The 21,192-nt window shown below is 38.9% G+C and overlaps 1 protein-coding gene across 1 annotated transcript in view; it reads left to right on the forward strand.

The window, feature by feature from the left end:
• The first annotated feature begins 2,891 nt into the window (after positions 1-2,891).
• DIP2B (DIP2 disco-interacting protein 2 homolog B (Drosophila)) overlaps positions 2,892-21,192 on the forward strand; it is a 150,864-nt gene continuing 132,563 nt past the window's right edge. The window contains exons 1-2 of the mRNA XM_012650134.1: positions 2,892-2,958; positions 20,279-20,407. The gene's annotated coding sequence lies outside the window, so the exon portion shown is untranslated. The remainder of the gene's footprint in view (positions 2,959-20,278; positions 20,408-21,192) is intronic.

The following is a 21,192-nucleotide window of genomic DNA, read 5'->3' on the forward strand; positions in this document are numbered from 1 at the left end:
CTCTTGCTCAGGCTGGTTTTGAACTCCTGAGCTCAAACAATCCGCCCGCCTCGGCCTCCCAGAGAGCTAGGATTACAGGCATGAGCCACCGCGCCCGGCCCAGGCTATTCATTCTTAATGAAAAAACTCTGTGTTTTTATTGATTGATTGATTGATTGAGTCAGAGTTTCACTCTGTTACCCAGCTAGAGCACGGTGGCATCATCATAACTCACTGCAGCCTCAAACTCCAGGGCTCAAGTGATCCTCCTGCCTCAGTCTCCTGAGTAGCAGGGACTACAGGTGCGAATCATCATGCCCAGCTAATTTTTCTTATTTTTTGTAATGACAGGGTCTCACTATGCTCCCCAGGCTGGTCTTGAACTCCTCGCCTTAAGTGATCCTCCAGCCTCTCCCATCTCAGCCTCCTAAAGTGCTAGGATTATAGGTGTGAGCCAATGCGCCTGGCCAAAAATATCTGTATTTTTGAGATTATGTAAATCAGGCTTATTTTTTGAAATCAAACTCTGTTAAGTATATAAAACAAAGTGAAAATCCCCATAATCCCATCCCCCAGTGATAAATAATTTAGTATATAGTCTTCCAATTATTTTCAGTATATATGTAAACATATCTGTTACTGTTTTTTTTTTTTTTAAACAGAATCAGATCATATTATACCTACTGTTCTGCAGCTTGCCTTTTACACATAATATGTTATAGATATCTTCTGTGCCAGTACCTTTGGAATGCCTGCATATTATTATATAGATGAGGGATTTTCATCCTCTGCACTGTTGACCTGTTGGGCTGGATAAATCTCTGTTGTGGGACTGTCCTGTGCATTGTAGGATGTTTGTACCATCCCTGGCCTCTGTCTTCTAGATGCCAGTAGCACCTCTTCCTCCAGTTGTGACAAAAATGTTTTCCAACATTGTCACATGTCCCCTGGGTGGCAAAATTGCTCCTAGTTGAAAGCCACTGATACAGATGGTCTTTATAAGCATCTAGATTGCTTCCAGTTTTTTTTTTTTTTTTTTTTTTTTTTTTTTTAAAGAGACAGAGTCTTGCTATGTTGCCTAGGCCGGAGTGCAGTGGCTATTCATAGGCACAATCATAGCTCACTGCAGCCCCAAACTCCTGGGCTAAAGTGATCCTCCTGCCTCAACCTTTCAAGTAGCTGGGACTATAGGCACATGTCACCATGCCCAAGTATGGAATATTCTTATGTTGATACTTGTGTACCTGTGTGAACATTATTGAATAAATTATTAGAAGTGCAGTTGCTAAATTGAAATTTTGATAGAAACTTCCACATGACTCCAAGAAGATAATATTTTATTTTTCAACTATATCCTGATGATTCCAAATCTACATTTCTTTCCTCAGTTCCAGATCTATAAAACCAACTGTTGATTGACCATCTCTTCTTGTGTGTCCCACAGGCCTGTCCCAAATTCAACTCTCTTCTTCTTTGCCCCCACCAAACATGCACATCAAGCCAGAAACCTCTCCCCTTTCACTGTACATTCAGCCAGTCAGCATATGCTGTCCGATCTTCCTCCTTAATGTCTCTTTTAACTCATTCACTTCTTTTCATCCCTTCTACCACTATCTTAAATTCAAGCTACTACTATCTCTTGGTCAAATATCTGTAGTAGCGTTTGGGCAACATCTTGTATTTCTGGCTTTTGGTTTTGGTCCCTAACAACTCATCCCGCCGAGGAAGAGTGAACTTGCTGCTGTACAGATCTGCAGTTGTCACTGCCCTGCTTAAGCCCTGCTACCTCTTCTATTCTATCAGTTAGATGCTGAGGCCAACAGCGCATGACATTTATCACTCTTGATTTCAAGTTTCTGTGTCCATCATAATATACTTCCCTGCATCAACTGGCTGTATAAGAGAATGTTAAAAATTTGAAGGTTTAAAGTACTTTTTTATACTACATTTTGACTTTTTTGGTATTGTATATTGGGTTCTTTATAAGGCTTCATTTTAAATAAAATTATCTCTGATTTTAAAGGTTCTTTTTCAGAAAACAATGCTCTATCATGTCACCCCACCACATGTCTTTCTTCCCTCAGCTTGAATTGCTCATTCTCCTTCGGATGTCTTCATCTTCCTCCGCCTATCCTGTTCTTTTCAACTCTGCTCTCTCTCCATCCATCTCCTCCCCTTTCCTTAGTACCTAGAGTATTTCTTGCCACTTTAACCACATATTTTCTCCTCCTTTTATCAGTTTATCCTTATTGCATTTCCCTCCAATATCCTTACTGCATTTATCCTCAAGCATTTGTGTGTGCTTGATGTATACTTTTTTATTTAACCTTGTGGAAAAGAGAACCATGTGTATAAATCAGATAAACCAGTGAACTGGGGGAAGCGGATGTGGGAATTCCAGTCCAGGTCTAGCACAAGTGTTAGGGTACAGAAAGGCCTTTTAAATATCTCATCCCACTGCCCGAACCTTGACTTCCTTAACTAGACTTTTAATTTTATGTGGTTCTATATAGCAATGTAAGTGAATACCTCACAAACCAGTTGCACTTATTTGGTTAAAATGAAAATAGAAGATCATTGTTTGTCAGCCTTGTAGTATTCCATTTTGGGATATCTTAAATACCGAAGAAACTAAGGGTACGTAGGAACCCGGGAATCTCTGTTGTGGTATGCAGTGCAAAGATTGGTATAGGGACGAGCCCTGCAATTTTCCACAAAAGAAGTCAGCTCCAAGCCTGTGGGAGATCATATATAGCAAAATCCTTGGCAAACAACCATACATTCCCCGCCCCATCCCCATTCTATGGGTAGTAGTTCCATAACACTCTGTAATTAATGTTATTTTCACAGTGGACAACCACAGAGTAAGAATAACACATAACCTGTTTCTGTTTCTTGCGATTTTAGGGGATATCACACAGAAGGGATATGAAAAGAAGAGGTCCAAACTCCTGTCTCCTTACAGCCCGCAGACACAAGGTAGGCAATGAGAAATGCTTTCAACTTTTTTAGTATTTTTACACGAAAGAAATGCTGTCTTACAAGAGATCTATCTTTTGTTCCTGTTTTTCTCTCCCTTCCTTACCAAGTAAGAGAAAGAAAAAAACGGAAGGAAGGAAAAGAGGAAATGAATCTTTATTGAGCATCTGCTGTGTGCTAGGCAGTTTAAAAATACCCAGGGTCATCAAATAATTTACACAGAGCTTGGGTGGTAGTGTATAAAAGACTCTGTGCATAATTGAGATGATTCAATGGCAGAAAATTCCAGGCCAGAGAAAAACTGAATCTTGTTTATGCTGGAGCGTGAACTGTGGTGAAGAGGAGCAAGACCTCTTCTTGGATCTGGAAAGGACAGATCCAGTTTTGCAAGGCAGCTCAAGGATTGGAGTGCTTGAGGATTTGGGGCAAGACCCCAAATGAACCTGTAGATTAATTCAGAGCCTGACCTACTCCTTCTATAAAGAGACTAGCATGTTCTTTATATATCAGAAAGTCCTGAGTCATTTTCATGCTTAATTCCAAAGGGGTTGCCCTAACCTTTGCCTCTAAGTAGGGCTGTCTCTGAATCTTTGTATTTTTTAAATTACTCAAATTCCAGGATTTCCTTTGTTAGCTTGTTTCTGCTTTAATCACTTTTACTATAAGGAATTTTTTCTTTATTGCTAATTTCCCTCCTATAATCAAAGTATGTTTTTGCAAGCTTGTTCTTTGTGGAGCTAATTGCTTTTATTACTGGATTATAAATACCATGAGGACTTTGTACATCCCACGATTCTCATAGTAAGTCTTGCACAGAGTTTATGGTCTCTTAATATTTGTTGAATGAACAATGGAATAAATTAATAATGGTGGTATACCAATATATTTCATCGAGATCCTTACTTTATTTCCTGTGTTATTCTTGTAAATGCCTTCCTACAAAAACTGTACTAGGTCAGTACAGTTACAACTAATTTCGAGTAATGAACAGGTACATGTAGAAATGAATTGAGAGAGAAGAGGTAGAAATTGGGCCAGTGACAGCTAATGAAAAGCCAGCTTTTGCTGAGCAAGGCATGACCCGGAGGGTGGGGGGTGTTAGCCTGATTTTGCTGCTTAATTGTGGATTTGGCCCATGCCTCTGAAGGCCTAGAGATTTACTTTAGTCAGTTGTACAAAAGCAGCCAGATCCCTAGAGAATAACTCAGTGAGAAATGTAACTATAAAAAGGACCATGATCTGTGTGTTATCTGTAGTCAGACTACACAGAAACTAAATCATGTTCAGAAACTGGTTTATGAGAAATCTTTATGGTCAGCACATTCTTGCCCCATGGGTGAATCTACATGGGAAGCCAAATCATAAGTAGAAGGTTGCTTAGGGAGTATGGATTTGATGAACCAGACTTTTAATTGCAGTAGGCCAAGAGGATGTGACATATCTAGCTCCCAATAGGAATGGCCTTGCAGGTGACCTCACAGAGGAAATGGAAGGTGTTCGATGACAGGTCCTTAAACTTCCTGCTACCAAACTTCAAACTTCCCACATCTGTGCCCCTTTATGTTTACCTTCTTCCTTCTGGTTAAAAAGATGATCTATCCCTCCTACCCAAGGACAGTGGTCCACCTGTGTTTTGGATACTAACTGTTCCTCTCTTTTCCCAAACCTTGTAATGGCAGTAGGAGCAGTCCACCTGGGTGCAGGTAATAGGCATACAATGTCCGTAAAGAATTAAAAAAGCAATAAAAAAAACAACAAAAAGATGGTCTGCTTTTGAGTATCCCTGTGTGCGGCAGTTCTAAACACTGTCAGTAATAAAATGTTCCTCCCGCTGAGGCAGGCAGCTGCATTGCCCCCTTGGTGTGCCATTGCTGTCAGTTCCTGGTCCCTCTCATGCATTCATATTTTTCCCTCAGCAGTTCATCATGCTCATTACTGTCCTATTAAAAAAAAACCCTCCCCTTAATTGTCAACCACTTCCCTCTTCACCCTCTCTATCACCCCTTTATAATCAAGCTGCACAGAACTGTCTATCCTTACTACCTCCATTTTCTTAACTGCTCACTTCTTAGCCCATTCTCGTCCCTTCTGGAACTATTGTCATGTAATCTCAGTAGTATTCAGCACTATCTCTTGAAACACTTCTTTCAAAGCACTGCTCATTTTCTTACCCTTCTCTTCCTGCTGCTCTTAGTCATTTTTGCAGGCTCATCCTCCTCTGGTAAATGTTGGAATTCTCAAGGCAAGACCCAAGCCCTCTTGACTTCTTATTCTGTGTCAGTGGTTCTCAAGTTGTAGCCTGCATCAAAATCACTGCAGGGCTGGTTAGTACACAGATTGCAGGTCCCCATGCTCAAGAGTTTCTGATTCATTTGGTCTAGGTTGGGGCTTGAGAATTTGCATTTCTGTCAAGTTCCCGGATAATGTTAAGGTTGCTGGTACAGAGACCATACTTCGAGAACCAGTGCTTCTATCTCCCTAGATTATTTCAGTCATCACTGTGGCTTTAATTATTATTCTAATACAAGCAACTCCCAAATATATATCTTCCACCCAGATCTCTCTTGAGCTCCACATCGAACTTGTATACTTACTAGCTCCACTTACTGTATACCTTAAAGGCACCTCCATTTCAGCATATCCAAAATTAAATTTATGACTTCTGCATACCACCACAACCACCAACCCCTCCCTATAAGCACCCCCCCAAAAACTAACCACAACATCCAGCCTGCTCCTGTGCTTCCATTCTGGTTTTCCCTTCTGAGTGAGTACAACTCGTATCCATAAGCCCAGCAAGTTAGAGGCTTAAAAGTCATCCTCAACATCCCCTTTGTCATTCCCACCTCTTGTCTGTCACCAAGTCCTGTCAGTTTTCTGTTTCTTCTTGAGCCAGTTATGGTAAATTTAATTTTTCTAGGAAATTATCTGTTTTGTGTAAGTTTTCAAATTTATTATTTACAACATTCTCTTTATTTTTAAAGCCTCTGCTTTGTTTGTATTGTTCACTTGTGTCTCTTCTCTCTTTCTTTTTTCTTGATCAATCTTCCCAGAGGTTGGTCTTTTTTTTTTTTTTTTCCGAGACAGAGTCTCACTGTGTTGCCCTGGCTAGAGTGCCGTGGCGTCAGCCTAAGCTCACAGCAACCTCAAACTCCTGGGCTCAAGCGATCCTCCTGCCTCAACCTCTTGAGTAGCTGGGACTACAGGCATGCGCCACCATGCCCGGCTAATTTTTTCTATGTATTTTTAGTTGTCCAATTAATTTCTTTCTAATTTTAGTAGAGACGGGGTCTCGCTCTTTCTCAGGCTGGTCTTGAACTCCTGAGCTCAAACAATCCGCCCGCCTCGGTCTCCCAGAGAGCTAGGATTACAGGCATGAGCCACCGCGCCCGGCCGAGGTTGGTCTTTTTGATGAACATGCTTTTGGTTTTGTTGATTTTTTTTCTTTTTTTAAGTATGTTTTTATTTTTTGATTTATTACTTTTGGCTCCTACGTGTATTTCCTTCCTTGTATTTTTTTCTGTTTACTCTTCAGTACGTTCTCTAAATTTTTTGAGTTGGGTGTTTAGGATTGTCTGTCTTCTTTCCTAAGACAAGTATTTCTTAATTTTACCATGGTCAGAGAATATGCCTAGACAAAATCAAGTCTTCTATTTGTTAGGACATGCCTAGTCTTTGGTAAATTTCTGTAACTCATCTATTTGTGTTTTTATTGTTAAGTGGATGTGTCTATGTCCATTAGCTCAAACTAGTTCATTGTGTTATTCAAGTCTTTTCTATTCTTACTTTTTTTTTTTTTTTCCGAGACAGTCTCACTCTCTTGCCTAGGCTAGAGTGCCGTGGCGTCAGCCTAGCTCGCAGAAACTTACTAACTTTTTGACTGTTTGATCTATCAATTCTGATAGAAATGTGTTGAAAAACCTGTACTGTGACTGTGAATTTGCCAGTTTTCCGTGTAATTCTGTCAAGTTTTGCTTTATATGTTTTAAAGCTATGTTACTAGGTACACTCAAATTAAGAATGATTGTCTTCTTTGTGAAATGTTCCTTTTATCCTGAGTAACTGTCTTTGTCTCTATAGTGCTTTTTATCCTAGCAGTCTGCAAAAAAAATCTAAACATAGTCTAGTGTAATTAGTCATCTTAATTCTCCTCCCAAACAGCACAAGGACTTTAGAATGCTTTAATGTTGATCACCACCACTCCCCATCTTACATTTTAGTGTCACCGTGTTTGGCATACGCTTTCAGTTATCAGTTGCTGTTTCATGTAGTTAATGATAGTTAATGTCCATTTCTTCACTATTCTTTCTTGTATTTCACTCCTTTTTCTCATCTTCCTAAAGTGCATTTTTAGTGGTTACATACTTCAGTGAGACTCTCCGAGTAGTAAATTCTCTCCGTTTGTGTTTAGCACTTTCTTTGACCATTTTGTTCTTTTTTTTTTTTTTTGAGACAGAGTCTTGCTTTTTGTTGTCCGGGCTAGAGTGAGTGCTGTGGCGTCAGCCTAGCTCACAGCAACCTCAAACTCCTGGGCTCAAGCAATCCTTCTGCCTCAGCCTCCCGACCATTTTGTTCTTGAAACTATGTCTTTCCCAAGAAGAAATGAGTTGTAGTATTGGGTAATCTATATTATACAGATTCTGTAGCAAAAGAAAAAATTACTCCTTGGCATATTTACCCCATATATCTTTGTAGATTTTCAAGAAGACATTCAGTTTGATTTTTTAAATGCCATTGGAATCCAAATTTAAAACTTAGTAAATTATATTAAAGTCTGATAGAAAATCAAACGAAACGAAAATTAACACTTTTGGTAGGAGCTTTCTGTAATACTTCTTTCTTCTAGAGGGGTTGAACTTCTTCCAGATTCTTTCCATTGCCTTCTTAGATTTCATTCATTCCTATTGTAAGATGCTTCATTGTGAAGGTGGCTACTTGAGTATAGTGTATGAAAGTAACATTTCCCACTAATATCTGTTCCAATAAAAGATTAATACCACAACATTGTATTACTAGAGCAGTTACGTACACATGCTCCTTATCTAAACATTTAGCGAATGATTTTCTATATCGAATTGATTTGGAGTTGAATTATCTTGGGTTGCGTATTTATGTATATTTTAGATTTCTTTTTTCAAATATTATATAAATCTTTAAAACAGGACCTCAGAAAAAATTTAACAATGTGGCTGGGCATGGTGGCTCACGCCTGTAATCCTAGGAGTTAGGGAGGCTGAAGCAGGAAGATCACTTGAGGTTGGGAGTTAGAGACCCTGTGCCTATTAAAAATAGAAAAATTATCTGGGCATGGTGGTGCATGCCTGTAATCCCAGCTACTTGGGAGGCTGAGGCAGGAGAATTGCTTGAGCCTAGGAGTTTGATGTTACAGTGAGCTATGATGATGCCACTGTAGTCTAGCCAGGGCAACAGAGCAAGACTCTGTCTCAAAAAAACAAAAACAAAAAACAGTGTAACAAAAAAGGGAAATGTGGAAGATTACATAAGTTTGAAGAAAATACTTAGAAAATAAGTAGTGGGAATTGAGTAAAGACAATTTTAGTTAATATTAAGCATAGCTTAATTCAGTAGCATCATAGGGTTTAGGTTCTAAAGTCACTGTATGGCAGAAATCTGGTATGTCAAAATTAACCTTGAAAACCACTTAAACTTCCCAGCAATGGAACTGATTGTTGTTGTTGTTTTAAGTTAAATAAAAGCCAAACTTTATCTGGTATTTAAAGACTAATGCTATCTTTTAAAGATATATCTTCATAAAGATTAAAGTCATATTCATGGCCTCAAAACTCTCCCACTTCGAGAGGCATGGGAGAAATGAAGATATGGCAGATTCACATCTCCCATCTCCTACTCATTCTGAGCTGTGTGCTCTTTGAAAGGAATGGCCCACAGAACATCTTTCAATAGTTGAAAGCTACTAGGGCCAAATATAAGCTTCCCACATGCCTCAATTAGCGTATTTCCAGGGAGAAGGGGCCACAAAATTCTCTCTTTTGGTATGTCCCAGAGAACTGAATTTTCTTTTTATTTATTGATGGATTGATTGGCTATGTCTGTGGAAAGAGAACTGAATTTTCAAACCACGTACATTCTAACTCCTCTGTAAATTAGTCACTCTTGGCCACTCTTAGAATTGCAGAAAAGTGGAAGGTTTTGTGTGGGAAGGCAACTTCCCTGTGCTGATCCTGTGGTCTAATCTTTAAGTTAAGATGCTTTGAATACAAATAACTAATAACTCCAGTTAGCTTTAATAGAAAAAGAGTTTATCGTAAGATACAGAGGTTACTGACAGAACTTAAGGACAGTACATACAATACATATTTACTAAGTGCCTACTATGTTCCAGATACTATTTAGATATCAAGGAGACAGCATTGGACAAAGCCTTGCCTTCATGGATCTCTGCTGCCTCTGCCCGGAACTGACCTGGCTTGCTCCCTTAATTCCATTAAGGGTTTTGCTTAACTAGGGAAGTCCTAGGGAAGCCTTCCTTGATTACCTTATAAAGAACAGTCTCCATCCCATTATTGCATATTTATTTATTTAACTTTTTGGAGATGCATTTTTAAAAAGCTCTCTTGGACTGTCCCATTGATTATGGTCTCTTTATGTGTCTTCCCTGTTGAACTTTAAAGTCTTTAAAGTCAGGAGCATTCTTTATTATTATTTTTATTCTTCATGTCCCCACTTTCTAGCATTAGTGCCTCACATATAGTAGATGAGAGCATCTATTAATACTACCTTAAGAGACTGCACAGTATGTCAATTCTCATCTGTCAAATTCTAGCATTTCCTTTTTTAAATTTTAAGTGAAATTAGCGTATGTATTTTCAATAGTACCACAAGGTTTTAGAAAGTACAGCAGAAATAAACAGTGCTGTGCTTTGCCTGTTCTTCTTCCCTAGAGACAGCTTCTTTCAACTCTTTAGTTGTTTCTTCTGATATATACCTCTGTATTTCTAAACATCTTTATTGCTATTTCTTGACTTTATTCAATTTGAGGCATTATTTATTCATTTCCTACTATAAAAGATTAGGATTTTTCTCTTATAGCTCCCTCTCTCTAACACATAGACACCACATACTCCCTTTTCCCTTACTTCACATCTATCATATACTCTCTCGGGCTGTATGCTCAATATATTACCCTACTTGCATTCAGTGTTTACATTATTATGACTATGTAAATATTCATCATTAAGCCATGTGGTTTACTGTGATTACATTTCCTTTCTTTTTTTTTTTTTTTTTGAGACAAAGTCTCACTCTTTTGCCCGGACTAGAGTGAGTGCCATGGCATCAGCCTAGCTCACAGCAACCTCACACTCCTGGGCTCAAGCGATCCTTCTGCCTCAGCCTCCCGAGTAGCTGGGACTACAGGCATGCACCACCATGCCCAGCTCATTTTTTCTATATATTTTTAGTTGTCCGATTAATTTCTTTCTATTTTTAGTAGAGACGGGGTCTCGCTCTTGCTCAGGCTGATTTCAAACTCCTGAGCTCAAACAATCCGCCCGCCTCGGCCTCCCAGAGTGCTAGGATTACAGGCGTGAGCCACCGCGCCCGGCCTACATTTCCTTTCTTAAACAACTTTTTGTTTTTCTCAGAGTTAATGTATCAGTTATGTTTTTATTTTTGTAGAGCCAAGTCCTGGTTTCATCTCTCTTCTTGTATTTACCTGAACTGATTATTTTCTTGTCTTGCTACAGGCCTTCATTATCATCCTAGTGGCATTTTGGGAAGGAGTGGGCATAGATAGAAGTGTTCATTTTGCCACATTCAATCAGAATTCTTTATCCTAACATTTCTGTTTAAGGATTGTTCACAATTTGTACAAAGATAATCTGTATCAATTTATAAGATCTTGGAGATCTTGGTACCTCATTTTGGCTGTTCACCAGCAAGTTGATAATATGGTTTCCACAACAGCCCAGTGACTGTGGAAATTGAGAGGCTTCCCTCTTCTGGATGGGCCTGAGAAGAGCCAGTGGGAGCTTTGCCTCAGCTCTGCTGGCCATTTCTCTGCTATTTAAAATTGCCTTGAAGTTCTACAGTGCTATCTTCTCTTGGACCTTACATCTTTTGTTTCAGGACATTACTGCCGCTTCTATTTTTGATGGCATTGATGAAAACATTCTGTTCTATCTTAGTGTATTTGAGATTATTTGTGACCTTTGTGTAGTTTTTTTTTTTTTTTCTTTCATTCTTTGACTTTCTTCTGCTCTTTCACTTCATTTATTGTTTCCTGCTTCAGAACAGCATTTCACCTTTTATGCATTCTTTCTTGGGCTATAGGTTTCCACATTGTTTTTTCCCCAGACCCTCACCTACTGCCTTTTTTGGGATAAGACATATCAGTTTATGAAGATGGTTATGTGTTCATGTTCTGTAGCTTGTCTTGGTAAGAAGTTGTAGTGACCCAAAGGTTTTTCCCAAACTTGGATTCCTTTTGTGATTGCCACTTTCTTTGCTGAAAGCAACGATCACCAATGTTGGAGCACAAATCCATGTATGTGCATTCACCAGCTGCTCCACACCCCTTTGTCCCAGTTGTTCTAAGTTCAGTTCCCTTTGAGATTGTTCAAGCATGTATGTGAACGAGTTATAACAAACCAGAGGAAAACTCTTGCTGTCTCTCAAGCCAATGATAATGCCTCTTGAGAATAACCCTATTTTTCTCAATGGCCTCACGTAAATATATGAAAATGGTGAGTCACAAATTTTTACATAAGATTCGTATGACTTAGAGGTACATAGAGGAGCAGAATTTTTAGGTTAACTTTAAATTAGTATTTCTTCATTTTTCCCAGCCACCCACTATCATTGGTAGAGGTAGGAGACAGACAAAATCTTAATTATTTATTTTAACCAAAATATTAGGTACCTGTAATGTAAAAGACTGAGGGCCAATTACTATAGGAGATACAGGATGAATAAGACCAGCCCCTTATTTATACTATCATAGGAGAGATGAGATAGTTATCCAAATGAGGATCATAAACGAGTAAAATAAGGACTGTAAGAGAGCTCTAAACAAAGTACTGTGGAAATTCAAAGTGACATAAACTTAAACCAGTTATTGAAATCAGGAACAGCATTTTGGAATGCTGCAGGACATTTCCAAATATAAATATTAAGTAGGCAATGTGTCTCTGTATATGTGTGCATGTGCACATGTAGGGTTTGGGGAGTGGAATCTATTTTGTTTACCCCATTTTGATTTAAAAGTTCCTTGCCAAGTAAGGCTCATAGCATAATGGAAAGAACCTGGAATTTTTCTTTCTAGTCCCAGTTCCACTCTTTCATTTGTTGGGTTTGGATGGGTATTAGAATCACTGTGAACTAGAGTACACATTGCAATTATATCTGCCCCCAGATATCTTATCAGAAGGAAGTCTAGTATCTTCTTCTTGGGTCTTCTTTTTCCTCCTGAATTGTCCAAGAACCCCCAGGGATATAGGCAGTGCAAAAGGAAAGATGGTAGATCCAGCTTTCACCCCCTAAAGGGGAAGAGCCCCACAATCTGCTATTTGATTTCCAGCATGTCACAGGGTGCTATTGAAAACTAGTCCTCACTGTGACCGGTAATGCTGACTCACTACTAAGTCTGTTTCCTGCATCAGCTACTCTGATGCCTTCTGAGGGAGGAGCCCACTCTGCTCAGCTCAGCCCAGGTACTCCACTTGGAATCCAGAGCAGAGCTCTTGCTATTGTGCTCCTTTAGCCTCATGCACAGCCATTTCCTGATGTCAGATGGCCCAGGAAGCTTGGGTCTGGATCTGTTCACCTGCCACTTCGCAGACCTGGAACTCCTAACCTCTTCCTTTCCAGAAACCTCCCCTAGGAATCAGGCAGGCTGCTCCTTTTCCGGACTCCAAACACCAACATTCTCATTCCTCCTTCCCCTTCCCCAGGTGGGAGGTTAATCACCGACCCTTCCAAGGAAGGCTCACCTCAGTGGTTCGTGGGTGCTTTAGCCCCTCAAGAAAGACTAAGCGATTCAAGGTACCTTTACCCACACTTCTTGGATGGAGTGGAAGTGAGGGCTCTATTTATGATGATTCAAGGTGATTATTGGCACTCTCACTATAGGAAAACAAATCTGTACCAGCCTGAGCAAGAGCAAGACCCTGTCTCTGCAAAAAATAGAAAAAATTAGCCGTGTGTGGTGTCACATGCCTATAGTCCCAGCTCCTTGGGAGGCTGAGGCAAGAGGATCACTTGAGCCCAGGAGTTTGAGGTTGCAGTGAACTATGATGACACCACTGCACTCTACCCTGGGGTGGCAGAGTGAGACCCTGTCTCAAAAATAAATAAAAGAAAAAAATAGAAAAACAAATCTGTGATATGGGCATCCCTCTTTGTTAATAGTCTCTCTCAGATAGTGTCATTGTGAAGACATAATGAAAATAGTGTTATAAGAGTTTAGCCATAGGAATGTTGTTGTCATTGTTATTCTGTCATTTCCTGTCTAAATCCCTTCAAAGACTGCCCATTTGGCTTAGGACAAGTAACCTGACCCTGCTTTTCTTCACTCTCATTTTGTATCACCCTACTCTTTCACTGTGCTTTTAACCCCACCAGTCTGTCTTAGACTTGTTAGGGTTTTTCTCCCTCACTGGGCTTCTACAGACACCATGCTTTTGAATGAAGTGGATTTCCTCTCTGCCTAGCTAAGTCCTGCATCATTATCTCCTTTTAACAGGCATTCACCTTCCCTGAAACTCGAATACAAGTTAAACTCCCCATTATGTGGGCTCAGAGAGTCTCATTCTTTTCCTTCTCAGCACATATCACAATGTAAAAGATATATGTATGGTGATAACGTGTTTAATATGTTTCTTCTCTGGACACCAGCACCAAGAACAGTGAGCGTGTCTGTTCTGTTCACCCCTAAAAAGTTGAATTATTATGTTAGTTGGTTTGCAGAGTCCATCCTGCTTCACTCTGTTACTCTTATAAATGAGAATATCACAGGCAGAGTTGAAAGATAAGAAGCTGAGGTTGGCTTTCTTTCCTCTTCCTGAGTGGAAATTTTGTGTAGTTTTATACACCTAAATATTAGTATTTTTTCCGATTATCATTGTTATTATGTTCAAACAATAGAAACGTGTAAGACTCTGGTGTCTCTTTTTGCCAAAGAACAATAAATCGTGCACATGTTGATCATTGAGGAGGAAGGCTTTGTGTTATACAAGAACTTAAAATTTGTGGTTTTTCTTAAATTTATTATTACTAAACCTTCTAACATCATCACTATTTAAACCTAATGGTGACCCCTAGTGGATACTCTGCATAACAGACTGTTTGAGAGATCAGGAACCTCCAAACTGAAGCTGGTACTGTGTGATAATCAGCAAGTGGTCTTTTTCTTTGGATCTATTATACAGGATTTAGAAGTTATGAAGAAGACTTACTTTGTGAGACTAGAAGCTTCCATTCTAGCATTTATCTGTATTTAGTGTCTCTTAAAATTACTTTGATTTTGTACATAATTCTCTTTCTATAAACAAAGCAATAAAACGGTAATGAAATAAGGAGTACTTAATCAGTACCTTAATCCAAATACTTATGAAATTTTTACGTTCCATTTGATCTGTATAATAATTGTATATAAATAGTTTTTATATATAGTAATATTATGTACATAATATTTTGTGTTCTTTTATCACCTGACATTATTTCATTTAGACTGAAGTGTCTGCATAGTCTACATATTTTTTTATTTTTAATGGCCTTTAGTATCTTATTATGTTAACACATGTAATTAGTTCCATCTTTGCTTTTAGCTTTTCCTTACCATGGCAGTGAAACCGTGCACATCTTATTCAGAACACAGGAATCTATATTTTAGCACCCCAGGTTATTTCTGACATCTGGTGGGAGTATGACACCATGGCCAGAGAATGATTCACCTTGAGGCAGCATCTTGCCTGCCCAGCTGACATTACATTTGCTGTTAAATAATGCCCTGCTGTCCTCCCATGCCCCTAGATTCCCTCCCTCTTATCTTTTTTTTTTTTACGGTAGAAACGGCCTTTATTGGTTACAACGCGAAGTGTAAGAGGAGGGGATAGGATAGGACAGCTCCCGCTCCTGGGGCGGCGTTCGTAGTCCCTGCTGCCGCTCTTGGAAAGCCCTCCCTCTTATCTTTGATGAAGCCTGAGGTACAGGTTGAGTATCCCTTATCTGAAATGCTTGGGACCAGAAATGTTTCAGATTTTGGAATATTTACATGTACATACCAGTTGAAGATCTGAAATGCAAAAATTCAAAATCTGAAATGCTCCAATGAGCATTTCTTCCCAGTGTCAGATTGGACCTCAAATTTCAGATTTTGGAGCATTTTCAGATTTGGAGAGCTGAACCTGTACATAGTTTCCTGCCGCCCCCTCGCCCCTTCCCCCCACCCCCACTCATGATAAATTGTTGCCTTCAAAAGTAAGCTAAGATGGGAATAGCCTTCCAAAATTCTTTTAATCCATCCAGGACAGTTTCTTCCCTCTCACTCCCAAATATGCATTGATTTTCCAGTTGCTTTTAGGGAAAGGAAAATTAGATAATTGATTTTTAGAAGGTTAGAAAATCCTGCTCATAGTGTCATAATTTACCTAGAAAGCTAACAACTGAGTATTACTTTAACTTATTTTGGGTAGGAATATGCTTATGTGGTTATGACCTTTAAATTAAGTATAATTTTATTTTCTTCTTTACACTTAGCTGTTTCCTTGGTGTTCTGTAGTGAACATCTTTTATTTTTAATTTCAGAAAAAGAACTTTTATAAATTATTGAAAACTTGTAAAACCCAGGAAAGCCTATGGAAAAATATATAAATCATCGAAAATCTCATTACCTAGGATAATTGCTATTCATATTTTACTGTATTTGCTTCCAGTATTTTCAATGCACATTTAAATATATTTGTAAATCTTATATTTTAAAAAAACTACACTATGTGGAAATAAAAATTCATAAAATTCATATAAATTAGAGTGATTATTCACATCTCAAAAAGATTAACTACGGGGTTTCGTTACTAAGCTCTCCTGTTTTTTTGTTTGTTTGTTTGTTTTTGAGACAGAGTCTCACTGTGTTGCCTGGGCTAGAGTGAGTGCCGTGGCGTCATCCTAGCTCACAGCAACCTCAAACTCCTGGGCTCAAGCAATCCTTCTGCCTCAGCCTCCCGAGTAGCTGGGACTACAGGCATGCACCACCATGCCCGGCTAATTTTTCTATATATTTTTAGTTGTCCAGCTAATTTCTTTCTATTTTTTAGTAGAGACGGGGTCTCGCTCTTGCTCAGGCTGGTCTCGAACTCCTGAGCTCAAAGAATCCACCCGCCTCGGCCTCCCAGAGTGCTAGGGTTACAGGTGTGAGCCTGTGCTCGGCTGTCTCCTGTTATATTTGAAGTGATTCAATTCCTAGAAAATCGCTTTACTTTTTTTTTTCTTTCACAACTTTTAAAAATAGCCTCTTGTGATCTTGAAGCAGGATGTATTACACGTTTGAACCAAGGTCGTTCTATCAGAAATCCATGTTTTTGTGGCATTGTGCTTTGGGCATCCGAGGAATACTCACTGAATGTACTTGTCATCCACTTACGGAAACTGCACTTGACTTTGTGGTTTCATTTCTGGCAAACTATAATGAAATGTTCGTCATGATTTTAGACCCAATAGAGACCTGGTCCATTTGGATGACTAAAGTCCCGAGGGGAACTGAGATAAACATTTGCAGAGCGTCATATTAATGTTGCTTGGTGAAGAAGATGTTGTGAGACTTTTTTTTTTTTGGTACCAGTGCAGTAGATCTCTTGTCTGTCATCTGACTCTCAATTCTCATCAGATGTCTTTATTTGTGTTGTATTTCCTTGTGTTTTATGTGTGATAACCTCTAGATAATCCTGAGCAGAAATGTTCATTTTCTCTTTTTCCTCAAACAAACGTATCAACTACCAGTTCCCTTATCACATCCCTGTCATTTCTTTATAATAATTTTTATTCTTTAGCCCACATTATCTTCTTTCTCCTATTCTAATTAATTACATTGAAAAACATGGAAGCATAGGTGAGAGAGGAATGGTAAAAATAAAATACATAAACCTTTTGTGTCCGTACTTTGTGAAGTACGAATCCATTTTCTTTTCATTCTTTGTGTTGTTAGCTGTCTAATTTGGAGGCACCATGTTTCTTAGCAAGGTGGTTTGGTATATCCTTGGCAAATCTGCTTATTTAATTAATAAAATAATCAGTGATACATACCAGTTATATATTCATTATGATCAAAAAAGTAATAATAAAAGCTAGTGTTTTAAGCTGGACATGGTCACTCATGCCTGTAATCCTGACATTTTGGGAGGCCAAGACGAGAGATTGCTTGAGGCCAGGAGTTAGAGACCAGCCTGAGTAAGAGCAAGACCTACAAAATAAAATACAAAATAAATAGAAAAATTAGCTGGGTGTGGTGGTGTGCACTTGTAGTAGTCCCAGCTACTCGTGAGGCTGAGGCAGGAGGATCACTTGAGTCCAAGAGTTTGAGGTTGCAGTGAGCTGTGATGACACAATTGCACTCTAGCCCAAGTGACAGTGAGACCCTGTTCTCGCCCCCCCCAAAACAAAAAAAAACCACTAGTCTTTTAAAGCTTAGTGCTCTGTTTAAGTCAAACCATTTTCTCTGTACATATTTACAAGCAAAGTAGCTCATGTGTGCTAATCTAATTTCCTTCCTGTATGTATCATCTGACCATACAAATAAACATAGCCCCTTTCTATTTTTTGTTCTCTATTTAAAGTTATTAATAATTGGAATATATTTTGAGTAATTTCTCTGAGTGGCTGAAAACTTTATTTGGAGGGGTTTTTTGCAGAATTTTTTGCATGAGGGCAGGTGGCTTTTTTTTTTTTTTAAAACCATTATCTAACTGCTGACTATAAATCCTGAAGCATCTACATGTTCCGAAACTAAATTGTTAATTCTGATTACTTTCCTTTTAAGAGTCTTTGGAGAATTTTTACAACTTTTCATAACCTTTTCTGGTTGAGAACCAGTGGAATTAAACAGATCTGGATTTGAAATCCTGGCTTTGTGATTTTTGAGTAAACTAATCCGTGTCTCTGTTTCCTTTTCTGTAAAAAGGGAATAGTGGTAGCACCAACTTCATAGGGTTGTTGTGAAGAATAAATAAGATAAAATGTGAAAACTTTTACATGTGCAATGCCCGGCACAAAGCAAACATTTAAATTTTAGCTTTTATTATTATAGACCAGGAGTTGGTAAACTTTTTGTATAAAGGGCCAGATACTAACTATTTTACGCTTTGAAGACCATACAGTCTCTGTCACAATTACTCAACTCTGCCTTTATAGTGTGAGAGCAGCCGTAGACAATATGTGAGCAGATGAGTATGGCTGTGTTCCAATAAATCTATTTATAAAAACAGACCATATTTAGCCCATAGGCTATAGTTTGTTGACCCTATTCTAGATTAATAAAACTAATAAATGAAACAAGGTGTGGAAAATATTAATAATTCAGTATAGCTCTTCTGTGAAATGGATTATCAAGAGAATTTAGGTTGATTAAAACTTCAGTGTACAACCCCAGACATTTCAAAATCTCTGTGTCTGAAACATGTTCTGCTCGGTTAACATATTTTATAATGAAAAATCTCAGCTGCCAGGAACCATCAAAAACAGCATTTCTAGATCCATAAAAACATGTTAGTGGAGAGCACCCTTAAGTATATTTATTCTTTCTTGCCTTCTTAACCATAGTATATAAACAATAATCTAACCATTAAAAAATTTTTTTTATTCTATCTTATGGTTTTGTGGGTCAGGAATTTAGGCAGGGCTCATTTCGGTGATGGTTTTGCTCTACATGGTGCCAACTGTGATTCTCTCCCCCACCCTCCCCTCACCCACCTAGCAGATGGGATGCTCTGGACAGTCTAAAATGGCTTATTCACATTTGGTGCCTTGGCAGGGGCAGGTGGAGGACTAAGCCGGGACTATTGACTAGAGCTTCTACACATGGCCTCTCCAGCATGCTAGCTTTCTTTTCTTTAAAGATACGACATTGTCATTATGAATCTCAGTTCCTATAATGCTTTGATCTTGTCAGCCTTTACCGGGGTATGTGGGACTGTTGCTTTTACTCCCTGGACCATTGTGCTTTGAGTTTGTGCTTTTATTTTTTGGCTTAATAAGCTGATTCTCAGCTGCAGTCTGGAGCAGTGCATTTGCTGCATAGATGACATCTTACCATATTGGGCATTTAATTTGCTAGGTGTATATGTGCCTTCCTGGGCACAACTAAGCACTGTTTAAGAAACTTAAGTATGCCTTAAAGAAGGAAATCCTGTAATGTGTGACAACATGGATGAACCTGGAGGACATTATGCTAAGTGAAGTAAACTAGTCACAAAAGGACAAATACTGTATGATTTCACTTATATGAGGTTTCTAAAAGAGTCATAGAAGCAGAGAGTAGAATGGTGGTCATCAGGGACTAAGGGGAGAGGGAAAAGGGGCATTGCTATTCAACAGGTATAAAGTTTCAGTTATGCAAGATGAATAAGTTCTTCTGTACAACATTGTACCTATGGTTAAAAATACTGTATTGTACACCTAAAATTTTGTTCAAAGGATACATCTCATGTTAAATGTTCTTACTATAATTTCTTTAAGGAAATGACTTAGGAGCTAATCGTTTTTTAAAAAGGAAGTAAAATATCAGAACTTAGTATTTTTTCTTCAGTTTATATACTTGCTTATTTCCCCCTTCCCATATTCTTGATAAGACAGCTGATGTCAAGAGGGCAGAGTATGGGAACAGGTTCAGTGGTGACTCCAGTTGGAAGAGGGGCTGGTAGACTTGAAGCTCTGCTTGCATAATAAGTACCTTCTTTTTGCTTGAATTACATGTTTATCTGGAATGACTTATGGTGTGGTGGCTAAAGCTCCCCAAGCTATTCTTTGTGCAGGATTGAGGGGTCATGTGGACCCACCCTACTTCCCTCGTTACCACCACTCTTTGGAGTCTCTAGAATGGCCTTTCACTTTACATGTATCTTCTTGCTATTTCTTTCCTATCAGCCTATAATTAAGGCTCTAAGATGGTATTTTTTAGCCTGGATATCTTTGTATTATATTTATGTGTATATGTTTAAAGTTCTCTAACCCTTTACTGTACATGGAGTAATAGTACCCACCTCAGAGTGTTGTGAGAATGCTTAAAGTACTCAGAAAATGTCAGCTATTACCGTTATTGGATAACCATCTTCCAAACTTCCTTTTTTAGAAACTGATTCAGCAGTACAGAAAGAACTTAGGAACCAGACACCTGCTCCATCTGCAGCTCAAACTTCCGCTCCCTCTAAGTACCACCGAACTCGATCTGGCGGAGCCAGGGATGAACGATATCGATCAGGTGAGAAGGAACTGCAAAAGGACCAGCCGAATAGTTTTTACTGACTGTAGTATGAACTGTGTATCCTGAGAGCTTCTGATATTTGTTTTGGTTTTTTCCCTTGAGGCACCAACATGTCTATATTAATTCATTCATCAATCGTTTATTTTATGTGATGAAATATTGAGTATCTACTTTGTGTCAGGTGTAGTGGAAACTCAACATTTGCTGGAGATACAGCAGCAAATAAGACCCTTTCTGCCCTCAAGGAATTCAACAGTCTAAGCAGGGGAGCTAGACAAGCACAAAGGCAATGAGAATAAATAAGTAAACAAGAAAATGAAGGGTTAGGTCATGTGGGCTGGTACTGGGAGAGCTCAGTGGACTCTCTTGGAAGAGCCAGGTGCTTTTGTGTTTGCCAGGGCTGTTGAGTAACTAATCTCATAACTGATGGAGTGAGAACAAAAACTCATGATGAGATTTCAAATTAGTAAACTCTTAAACTTTATTTATCCTAACCCAAAAAGTACCCATAGGAAGGGAAAAGGCAAGGTGTGCTTGTCTGGCAGTAGGGGTATACTCCTGCTCATATTGTGCCCAGGACCACCTGGCCAGAAGTACTAGATGTGCCACTGAGGAGCAGAGAAACAAATTGTAGACCCCCAGTAGATGTGTGGCATAGGGAGCCCTTCCAGTGCCGTCCACTGCACCAACGGTGGTCTCTGTAGCACATTTTTTTTTTTTTTTTTTTTTTTTTTGAGTCTCACTCTGTGGCCCGGGCTAGAGTGCCATGGTATCAGCCTAGC

The sequence above is a fragment of the Propithecus coquereli genome, unplaced genomic scaffold (assembly GCF_000956105.1).
Source record: "Propithecus coquereli isolate 6110/MARCELLA unplaced genomic scaffold, Pcoq_1.0 Scaffold111, whole genome shotgun sequence".
NCBI lineage: Eukaryota > Metazoa > Chordata > Mammalia > Primates > Indriidae > Propithecus > Propithecus coquereli.